Consider the following 12,430-nt stretch of genomic DNA (forward strand, 5'->3'; position numbering starts at 1 on the left):
TACTTTGTGGTGGGGTGTGTGGCAGTTTGGGGGTTAATACTGTAATAAGATAGTTTGTGATGCAGGGTGGTGGTTTAGGGGGTAATAGTATAATTTAGTGCATTTGTTTCCTCTGGACAAGCTTTAAAAAGTTTGAGCTGTAAATGCAATTACATTCGCTCGATCACATTTACTTTCAACTTGTAATACGGGTGCGTATCACCGCTCAATGCTACCGATAGAAAATATGGGGATTGTACATTACCGTGAGTTTGCACAGACAGGTTCAAAGTCATTTTTACAATATACCACTTGTAATATGGATTTGAGCGCAATGAACACTGCAATCTCATGATCGCATTTATGCTCCTTGCGCTAACGATTGTACTCCACTTGTAATATGGCCCTGAATATTTAAAAACTAAGAATGGCAGCAAGTGAGTACTCAAATCCAAAGCTGTAGCAGGGCATGACCCACCAAGACAATGGCCTTTATTGTGGAGGAGGGGCACTTTGGTTACCATCAGAAGCATTCTGCCTCCCTTTTACTTGTCCCTTTAGAAATAAAAGAAGGACTGCCCCTTTCAAAAAGGCAGAAAGAAGACAGGAGGAAATCATTTTTCTCATATATATAAAGAGAGATCATGTGGAAACAATCTCATCTTTAAAAAAGCACACCAGCTGAAATGCGTTGATGATGAGAAGCCTGTGAAGGCTAGTTGCAATATTTTTAAAGTATGTATGAAGAGTTTGTATCTTATTGAATTCTACTTGGATTGCATCCATTTAGTAACTCAAGAGTGCTCTGAGTTAACATTGCAAGAACTGTGCCTATATTGGAGACAGGACGTTTTTGTAACTTGGTTTACATGTAATCTGCTCCTCTAATTGGTCATTTGAGACCATGTGATTAGAAAACTTTGGCTGTTGCGCTAATACCGGCTGAGTAATAAAAAAGAATGCCGAGTTAAACGAATGACAAAACTGCTCCCATTGGGGGTTAAGAGTGAGCAGAGAAATCCAGATTAGATCGATTTTGGATTCCGGCGAGTTACCTCTGGGAATACTGGGCACATTAACTGTACTGAGTTATATAGGATATTGAAGCTGTATTGAACATTGTTAGAAGGCCAAAACAGAAATACTTTAAAGTGGGGCAGTTCCGCATTTTGCTGTGTTGCGCAGCATTTTCAATTTATTTTTGTGATCTACAGTGTGAATGAGCAGTATATATACAAAGTGTTTTAATAGCGACGTTTAAGCAGACACACTTTTTAACATAAGATATACATAAGAGTATCCACTGTTGGTAAAAGTAAGATCTATTAAATGATTTTATAATTTTTTTTTATTGACCTTTAATTCATTTTTCATATTTCTTAATATATGTGCTACAAATAAATACTTCTTTTTCTTTTATATAAATGTATATCTTGTTTCATTTTATGTTACATCTATTGCTGTCTTTTAAAGTGCACTCTTACGGCTAGATTACGAGTCTTGCGTTAGCCTTAAAAAGCAGCGTTAAGAGGTCCTAACTCTGCTTTTTTACGCCCGCTGGTATTACGAGCCTTGCAGGTACAGTTGTACTGCTCACTTTTTTGGCCAGACTCGGAAATACTGCCAATCCACTTACGTCAATTGCGTATCCTCTTTTTTCAATGGGACTTGCATAGCGCCGGTATTACAAGTCTGACCAAAAGTGAGCGGTAGACCCTCTCCTGTCAAGCCTGGTACCGCATTTTAAAGTCAGTAGTTAAGAGTTTTACACTACAACGCTGTAGCATAAAACTCTTAACTAAAGTGCTAAAAAGTACACTAACCATAAACTACCTATTAAAGGTAGAAAAAATTAAGGTAGAAAAAATCCTATTGGCTGATGCAATCAGCCAATAGGATTGAGCTTGCATTCTATAGGCTGATTGGAACAGCCAATAGAATGCCAGCTCAATCCTATTGGCTGATTGGATCAGCCAATAGGATTGAACTTCAATCCTATCGGCTGATTGCATCAGCCAATAGGATTTTTTTCTACCTTAATTCCGATTGGCTGATAGAATTCTATCAGCCAATCTGAATTGAAGGGACGCCATCTTGGATGACATCACTTAAAGGTACCGTTATTTCGTAAGAAGACTCCGGATTAAGAGGATGCTCCACGTCAGATGTCTTGAAGATGGACCTGCTCCGTGCCGGATGGATGAAGATAGAAGATGCCATCTGGATGAAGACTTCTGCCCGTCTGGAGGACCACTTCTGCCCAGTTGGATGAAGACTTCTGCCCGTCTGGAGGACCACTTCTGCCCGGTTGGGTGAAGACGTCTCACGGTAGGGTGATCATCAAGGGGTTAGTGTTAGGTTTTTTAAGGGGGGATTGGGTGGGTTTTAGAGTAGGGTTGGTTGTGTGGGTGGTGGGTTTTAATGTTGGGGGGGTATTTGTACTTTTTTTTTACAGGTAAAAGAGCTGATTGCTTTAGAGCAATGCCCCGCAAAAGGCCCTTTTAAGGGCTATTTGTAATTTAGTGTAGGGCTTTTTTATTTTTTTAGGGGGATTAGAGTAGGTGTAATTAGTTTAAAAATATTGTAATTATTTTATTATTATCTGTAATTTAGTGTTTTTTTCATACTTTAGATAATTTTATTTAATTGTAATTAATTGTATTTAATTAAGTTAATTTATTTAATTATAGAGTAGTGTTAGGTGTTAGTGTAACTTAGGTTAGGTTTTATTTTACAGGTACTTTTGTATTTATTTTAGCTAGGTATTTATTAAATAGTTAATAACTATTTAATAACTATTCTACTTAGTTAAAATAAATACAAAGTTGCATGTAAAATAAAAATAAACCCTAGGCTAGCTACAATGTAACTATTAGTTATATTGTAGCTAGCTTAGGGTTTATTTTATAGGTAAGTATTTAGTTTTAAATAGGAATAATTTAGGTAATTGTAGTAATTTTATTTAGATTTATTGTAATTATATTTAAGTTAGGGGGTGTTAGGGTTAGGGTTAGACAGGTTTAGGGGTTAATAACTTTATTATAGTGGTGGCGACGTTGTGGGTGGCAGATTAGGGGTTAATAAATGTAGTTAGGTTGCAGCGACATTGGGGGCGGCAGATTAGGGGTTAATAAATATAATTTAGGGTTCAGCGATGTTGGGGGCAGCAGATTAGGGGTTCATAGCTATAATGTAGTTGGCGGCGGTGTCCGGAGCGGCAGATTAGGGGTTAATAATATAATGCAGGTGTCGGCGATGTCGGGGGCGGCAGATTAGGGGTTAATAAGTGTAAGATTAGGGATGTTTAGACTCAGGGTTCATGTTAGGGTGTTAGGTGTAGACATAACTTTTATTTCCCCATAGGAATCAATGGGGCTGCGTTAGGAGCTTTACGCTGCTTTCTTGCAGGTTTTTTTTTCAGCCAGCTCTCCCCCATTGATTCCTATGGGCAAATTGTGCACAAGCATGTTTAGCCAGCTCACTGCTAACGTAAGCAGCGCTGGTATTGAGGTGAGATGTGGAGCAAAATTTTGCTCTTCGCTTACTTTTTTGCGGTTAACGCCGGGTTTGTAAAAATCCGTAATACCAGCGCTGTCTGTAAGTGAGTGGTGAGCATAAAGTGCTCGTTAGCACTACACAGCTTCTAATGCAAAACTCGTAATCTAGGTGAGTGTTTGTTGCATATTTATTGATTAGAGACGTGGGGATATATCTCTTACTAAGGGTTGTTATGCTATTAAAAAAAGGGTTTTAGTTTCTTTTGGTTTTTGTTTATACACTATCTGGCTCTCCACTAACATTCCGGCTCGGCTCATTGACTTACATTCTTGGTTATAGTAAACATTGACCAGTATTTAAACCAATTTATAGTTCAGCAAAAAAAAAAAAAGATGGTTGAAAAAAGTTTGATGAGGTTGGCTAAATTCAGTTAGTTTAAAGTATAGGTAACCTCAAACAGTTGATGAATAAAATAAAAATGACACATACATGGGCCAACTTTGAAATGAGCTAATATTGATTGGCTGTAGACTATGCAATGTAATATGATTTAATAATAAGCACACAGCTGAATAACATAATTTATGTAAGAACTTACCTGATAAATTCATTTCTTTCATATTGGCAAGAGTCCATGAGCTAGTGGCGTATGGGATATACAACCCTACCAGGAAGGGGCAGTTTCCCAAACCTCAAAATGCCTATAAATACACCACTCACCACACCCACAATTCAGTGTAATGAATAGCCAAGAAGTGGGGTGATAAAGAAAGAAGTAAAAAGCATCAACAAAGGAATTTGGAAATAATTGTGCTTTTTACAAAAAAATCATAACCACCCCAAAAAGGGTGGGCCTCATGGACTCTTGACAATATGAAAGAAAGAAATTTATCAGGTAAGTTCTACATAAATTATGTTTTCTTTCACGTAATTGGCAAGAGTCCATGAGCTAGTGACGTATGTGATAGAAATACCCAAGATGCGGAACTCCACGCAAGAGTCACATGAGAGGGAGGGATAAAAAAAAAAAACAGCCATTTTTCGCTGAAAAAAATAATCCAAAACCCAAAATATAAGTTAATTCTCATGAAATGAAAAGAAAAAACTTAAAACATAAGCAGAAGAATCAAAATAAAACATCTGCCTGAAGAACTTTTCTACCAAAAACTGCTTCAGAAGAAGCGAATACATCAAAAGAAGACCAGGTTGCTGCCCAGGTTGCTGCTCTGCAAATCTTATCAAATTGAAGCTTCATTCTTAAAAGCCCACAAAGGAGATCTAGTAGAATGAGCTGTAATTCTCTGAGGCGGGCTTGACCCAACTCCAAATAAGCTGAATGAATCAAAAGCTTTAACCACGAAGCCAAGGAAACGGCAGAAGCCTTCTGACTTATCTTAGAACCAAAAAAGATAACAAATAGACTAGAAGTCTTCCTGAAATCTTTAGTAGCTTCAACATAATATTTCAAAGCTCTTACCACATCCAAAGAATGTAAGGATTTCTCCAAAGAATTCTTAGGAATAGGACACAAGGAAGGGACAACAATTTCTCTATTAATGTTGTTAGAATTCACAACCTTAGGTAAGAATTTAAATGAAGTCCGCAAAACTGCCTTATCGTGATGAAAAATCAGAAAAGGAGATTCACAAGAAAGAGCAGATAATTCAGAAATTCTTCTAGCAGAAGAGATGGCCAAAATGAACAACACTTTCCAAGAAAGTAGTTTTATGTCCAAAGAATGCATAGGCTCAAATGGAGGACCCTGTAAAGCCTTCAAAACCAAATTAAGACTCCAAGGAGGAGAGATTGATTTAATGACAGGCTTGATATGAACCAAAGCCTGTACAAAACAATGAATATCAGGAAGCTTAGCAATCTTTCTGTGAAATAAGACAGAAAGAGCAGAGATTTGTCACTTCAAGGAACTTGCAGACAAACCCTTATCCAAACCATCCTGAAGAAACTGTAAAATTCTAGGAATTCTGAAAGAATGGCAAGCGAATTTATGAGAAGAACACGATGAAATATGTCTTCCAAGCTCGATAATAAATCTTACTAGAAACAGATTTACGAGCCTGTAACATAATATTAATCACTGAGTCAGAGAAACCTCTATGACTAAGCACTAGGTGTTCAATTTCCATACCTTCAAATTTAATTATTTGAGATCCTGATGGAAAAACGTACCTTGAGACAGAAGGTCCAGCCTTAATGGAAGAGGCCAAGGTTGACAACTGGATATCCGAACAAGATCCGCATACCAAAACCTGTGAGGCCATACTGGAGCTACCAGCAATACAAACAACTGTTCCATGATGATTTTGCAGATTACTCTTGGAAGAAGAACTAGAGGCAGGAAAATATAAGCAGGTTGGTAGCACCAAGGAAGTGTCAACGCATCCACTGCTTCTGCCTGAAGATCCCTGGACCTGGACAGGTACCTGGGAAGTTTCTTGTTTAGATGAGAAGCCATCAGATCTATTTCTGGAAGACCCCACATCTGAACAATCTGAGAAAACACATCTGGATAGAGGGACCACTCCCCCGGATGTAAAGTCTGACGGCTGAGATAATCCACTTCCCAATTTTCTATACCTGGGATATGTACTGCAGAAATTAGACAAGAGATGGATTCTGCCCAAGAAAGTATTCAAGTTACTTCTTTCATAGCTAGGGGACTGTGAGTTCCACCCTGATGATTGACATATGCCACAGCTGTGATATTGTCTGTCTGAAAGCAAATGAACGGTTCTCTCTTCAACAGAGACCAAGCCTAAAGAGCCCTGAAAATTGCATGGAGTTCCAAAATATTTATTGGTAATCTCGCCTCTTGAGATTTCCAAACCCCTTGTGCTGTCAGAGATCCCCAAACAGCTCCCCAACCTGAAAGACTCGCATCTGTTGTGATCACAGTTCAGGTTGGACGAACCAAAGAGGCCCCTAGAACTATACGATGGTGATCTAACCACCAAGTCAGAGATAGTCGAACATTGGGATTTAAGGATATTAATTGTGATATCCTTGTATAATCCCTGCACCATTGATTCAGCATACAAAGCTGGAGAGGTCTCATATGAAAATGAGCAAAGGGGATTGCGTCCAATGCTGCAGTCATAAGACCTAAAACTTCCATGCACATAGCTACTGAAGGGAATAATTGAGACTGAAGGTTCCGAAAAGCTGAAACCAATTTTAATTGTCTCTTGTCTGTTAGAGACAAAGTCATGGACACTGAATCTATCTGGAAACCTAAAAAGGTGACCCTTGTCTGAGGAATCAAGGAACTTTTTGGTAAATTGATCCTCCAACCATGTCTTTGAAGTAACAACACTAGTTGATTCGTGTGAGATTCTGCAGAATGTAAAGACTAAGCAAGTACCAAGATATCGTCCAAATAAGGAAACACCGCAATACCCCGTTCTCTGATTACAGAGAGTATGGCACAGAGAACCTTTGAAAAGATTCTTGGAGCTGTCGTTAGGCCAAAAGGAAGAGTGACAAATTGGTAATGCTTGTCTAGAAAAGATTATTTCAGAAACTGATAATGATCTGGATGAATCGGAATATGAAGATATGCATCCTGTAAGTCTATTATGGACATATAATGCCCTTGCTGAACAAAAGGCAGAATAGTCCTTATAATCACCATTTTGAAAGTTGGTACTCTTACATAACGATTCAAAAATTTCAGATCCAGAACTGGTCTGAATGAATTTTCTTTCTTTGGGACAATGAATAGATTTGAATAAAACCCCAGACCCTGTTCCTGAAACGGAACTGGCATGATTACACCTGATAACTCCAGGTCTGAAACACACTTCAGGAAAGCCTGAGCCTTTACTGGGTTTACTGGACTTCGTGAGAGAAAAAATCTTCTCACAGGTGGTCTTACTCTGAATCCTATTCTGTACCCCTGAGAGACTATACTTTGAATCCATTGATTTTGAACCAAATTGGTCCAAACATCTTTGAAAAATCTTAATCTTCCCCATACCAGCTGAGCTGGAATGAGGGCCGCACCTTCATGCGGACTTTGGGGCTGGCTTTGATCTCTTAAATGGCTTGGATTTATTCCAATTTGAGGAAGGCTTCCAATTGGAAACAGATTCCTTGGGGGAAGGATTAGGTTTCTGTTCCTTATTTTGTCGAAAGGAACGAAAACGGTTAGAAGCTTTAGATTTACCCTTAGGTCTTTTATCCTGAGGCAAAAAAACGCCCTTCCCCCCTTGTGACAGTTGAAATTATTGAATCCAACTGAGAACCAAATAACTTATTACCTTGGAAAGAAAGAGATATCAATCTGGACTTAAAAGTCATGTCAGCATTCCAAGATTTAAGCCACAAAGCTCTTCTAGCTAAAATAGTTAAAGACATAGACTTAACATCAATTTTGATGATATCCAAAATCCCATCACAAATAAAATTATTAGCATGTTGAATCAAGTTAACAATGCTAGACAATTCAGGATCCAATACTTGTTGCTCTAAAGTCTCCAACCAAAAAGTTGAAGCAGCTGCAACATCAGCCAAAGAAATTGCAGGTCTGAGAAGATGACCTGGATATAAATAGGCTTTCCTTAAATAAAATTCAAGTTTCCTATCTAAAGGATCTTTAAAAGAAGTACTATCTTCCGTAGGAATAATAGTACGTTTAGCAAGAGTAGAGATAGCCCCATCAACTTTGGGGATATTTTCCCAAAACTCTAAAGTAACTGCTGGCAAAGGATACAATTTTTTAAACCTTGAAGAAGGAATAAAAGAAGTACCAGGCCTATTCCATTCCTTAGAAATCATATCAGAAATAGCATCAGGAACTGGAAAAACCTCTGGAGTAATCACAGGAGGTTTATAAACAGAATTGAAACATTTACTAGTTTTAATATCAAGAGGACTAGTTTCCTCCATATCCAATGTAATCAACACTTTTTTTATCAAAAAATGAATATACTCCATTTTAAATAAATAAGAAGATATGTCAGTGTCAATATCTGAGGTAGGATCTTCTGAACCAGATAGATCCTCATCAGAGCAGGATAATTCAGCATGTTGCTTCATTTGAAATTTCATCAACTTTATGAGAAGATTTAAAAGACCTTTTACGTTTATTAGAAGGCAGGATGGCAGGCAAAGCCTTCTGAATAGAATCAGAAATAAATTATTTTAAATTTACAGGTATGCATTAGATGTTGAAGGAACATCAACAGGTAATGAACTACTACTGATGGATACATTCTCTGCATGCAAAAGTTTATCATGACAACTATTACAAACCACAGCTGGAGAAATAACCTCCACAAATTTACAACAAATGCACCTAGCTTTGGTAGAACTGTTATCAGGCAGCAGGATTCCAACAGTGATTTCTGAGACAGGATCAGATTCAGACATCTTGCAAATATAAGAGAAAAAAACAACATATAAAGCAAAATGATCAATTTCCTTATATGGCAGATTCAGGAATGGGAAAAAATGCAAACAGCATAGCCCTCTGATAGAGAAAAAGGCAAAAGGCATATAAGAATGGGGTCTTAAATAATGAAAATATTTGGCGCCAAGTATGACGCACACAATCAGAAAAATATTTTTTTAGGCGCCAATAACATCCGGAAATATGATGCAACCTTGTGAAAGACTCAGCGTCAACTAAGACGCCGGAAATGACGAATTTGCATCAACAAACGTAACTTCACACCAAAAAAAATCTCGCGCCAAGAATGACACAATAAACTTTGGCATTTTGCGAGCCTAATTCTGCCCACAAATTTAAAAAGACAGTCAATTTGAAAAAAGAGACTAAACCCCAGGAAAGAAATGCATTTTCCTAAAAAATGCATTTCCCAGATATGAAACTGACAGTCTGCAAAAGGAAATATACTGAAAACCTGAATCATGGCAAATATAAGTGCAATACATATATTTAGAACTTTATATAAATACATAAAGTGCCAAACTATAGCTGACAGTGTGTTAAGTAATGAAAACATACTTACCAAAAGATCCACATATAGCAGATAGCCAAAGCAGAACTGAAACGGTTATCAGTAGAGGTAATGGAATATGAGAGTAAATCGTCAATCAGAAAAGGGAGGTAGGAAATGAATCTCTATGAAGGATAACAGAGAACCTATGAAATAGATCCCTGTGAGGAAAACCATTGCATTCAATAGGTAATACTCCCTTCACATCCCTCTGACATTCACTGTACTCTGAGAGGAATAGGGCTTAGCACAAACTTAATTCACCACCTCCATAGGAGGCAAAGTTTGTAAAACTGAAATGTGGATGTGGTGAGGGGTGTATTTATAGGCATTTTGAGGTTTGGGAAACTTTGCCCCTCTTGATAGGATTGTATATCCCATACGTCACTAGCTCATGGACTCTTGCCAATTACATGAAAGAAATAGCAATTTAGTACAGCTCTAAGTTTTTCTGTTACTTTAAATTGTATTTAAAAGTAAATGTAACATCATGCTGCACATGTGTAAAAAGATGACTGAATTGTAAATGTTTATAGAGTAATTTGTCAAGTAAGTTCATCTTTGTTTTAAATAATTGAAACCCAGGTATCTATAAATATTTTTGTTCTTTCTCACAGTTCCATCAGGGATAAATAATTTGCTTTAAGTAATGTCACTTTAAACATAAGTTATTTACTAGTGTGAATCACTTTGTGCACTGAATACTGAAATGGCTCCTGATTCTTAATATTGGGGAGTATGAAATGTCTCTACCCTCAGATACAATATAAATTAACATCAACATTAGGTAACAAAATATACATTTAAATGTAAACGATCCTTCCATCTGTTCATCCAATAGAGGAAAATGATTTGTAAATGAATTGATCAGAAGGTAACATAAACTGAAGATTGTACTCTAAAAATGTACCCAAAAGTTGTTTCTGATATAAATTAATTGTTATTCAGTGCAGCAACACCAATTATGCCACACTCATTTGGTGTACTGGTAAAAGTAACAGATACTTATTTTAGCATAATCTCATTAACATGTAAATTAAAGCTTATTTATTTTGATCAAAGGAATTAAAAAAAGCAAATATAGTTTTCACAATTTGAAGAGATGATGACATGTGATGCATAGCCAGTTCTTAAAGATATATTTATAATGATTGTAAAGTTTACTCACATAATTTTGCTGCAGTAATTTTAAAATCTTATTTAGTCGAAATAAATAATTGAATACATGTTGATCCTCTTTAGAATATATATTTTCAATCACCTAGATTACGAGTTTTGCGTTAGAGGCTATGCGGTGCTAACGAGCAGTTTTCCCTTACTGCTCACTTACCTGCAGCGCTGGTATTACGAGTTTTCAGAAACCCGTAGTTAAAAGACAAGAAGTGAGCGTTGAGCAAAATTGTGCTCCATACCGCACTCCAGTACCAGCGCTACTTAAGTAAGCGGTGAGCTGGTCGTACATGCTCGTGCACGATTTCCCCATAGGATTCAACGGGGAGAGCTGGCTGAAAAAAGTCTAACACCTGCAAAAAAGCAGCATAAAACTCAGTAACGCAGCCCCATTGATTCCTATGGGGAAATAAAATTTATGTCTACACCTAACACCCTAACATGAACTCCGAGTCTAAACACCCCTAATCTTACACTTATGAACCCCTAATCTGCTGTCTCAACATCGACGACACCTACATTACACTTATTAACCCCTAATCTGCCGCTCCGGACACCGCCGCCACCTACATTATAGTTATGAACCCCTAATCTGCTGCCCCCAACATCGCCGACACCTACATTATATTTATTAACCCCTAATCTGCCGCCCCAATGTCGCCGAAACCTACCTACACTTTTTAACATCTAATCTGCCGCCCCCAACGTCGCCGCCACTATAATAAACATTAACCCCTAAACCGCCGCACTCCCGCCTTGCAAACATTAGTTAAATATTTTTAACCCCTAATCTGCCGGCCCTAACATCGCCGCCACCTACTTACATTTATTAACCCCTAATCTGCTGCCCCCAATGTCGCTGCCACTATATTAAAGTTATTAACCCCTAAACCTAAGTCTAACCCTAACACCCCCTAACTTAAATATAATTAAAATAAATCTAAATAAAACCTACTATTAATAACTAAATAATTCCTATTTAAAACTAAATACTTACCTATAAAATAAACCCTAAGCTAGCTACAATATAACTAATAGTTACATTGTAGCTAGCTTAGGGTTTATTTTTATTTTACAGGCAAGTTTGTAATTATTTTAACTAGGTAGAATAGATATTAAATAGTTATTAACTATTTAATAACTACCTAGTTAAAGACAAATTTACCTGTAAAATAAAACCTAACCTAAGTTACACTAACACCTAACGCTACAGTATAATTAAATAAATTAACTAAATTAAATACAATTACCTAAATTAAATTAGCTAAAGTACAAAAAAAAAAAACACTAAATTACAGAAAATAATAAACAAATTACAGATATGTAAACTAATTACACCTAATCTAATTGCCCTATTAATATAAAAAAGCCCCCCCCCAAATAAAAAAAAAACCTAGCCTAAACTAAACTACCAATAGCCCTTAAAAGGGCCTTTTGCAGGGCATTGCCCCAAAGTAATCAGCTCTTTTACCTGTAAAAAAAAATACAAACAACCCCCCAACAGTAAAACCAGCCACCCACACAACCAACCCCCCAAATAAAATAATATCTAAAAAAAACCTAAGCTCCCCATTGCCCTGAAAAGAGCATTTGGATGGGCATTGCCCTTAAAAGGGCAGTTTGCTCTTTTGCGCCTAAACCCAAACCGAAAAAAAAGCCCCACCCAATGCACCCTTTAATAAAACCTATTACTAACCCCCTGAAGATCGACTTACCGGGAGACGTCTTCATCCAAGCCGGGCCAAAATCCTCAACGAAGCCGGGAGAAGTCTTCATCCAAGCCGGGTGAAGTGGTCCTCCAGACA

Source organism: Bombina bombina, chromosome 2 (genome assembly GCF_027579735.1).
Source record: "Bombina bombina isolate aBomBom1 chromosome 2, aBomBom1.pri, whole genome shotgun sequence".
In the NCBI taxonomy this organism is placed as follows: domain Eukaryota; kingdom Metazoa; phylum Chordata; class Amphibia; order Anura; family Bombinatoridae; genus Bombina; species Bombina bombina.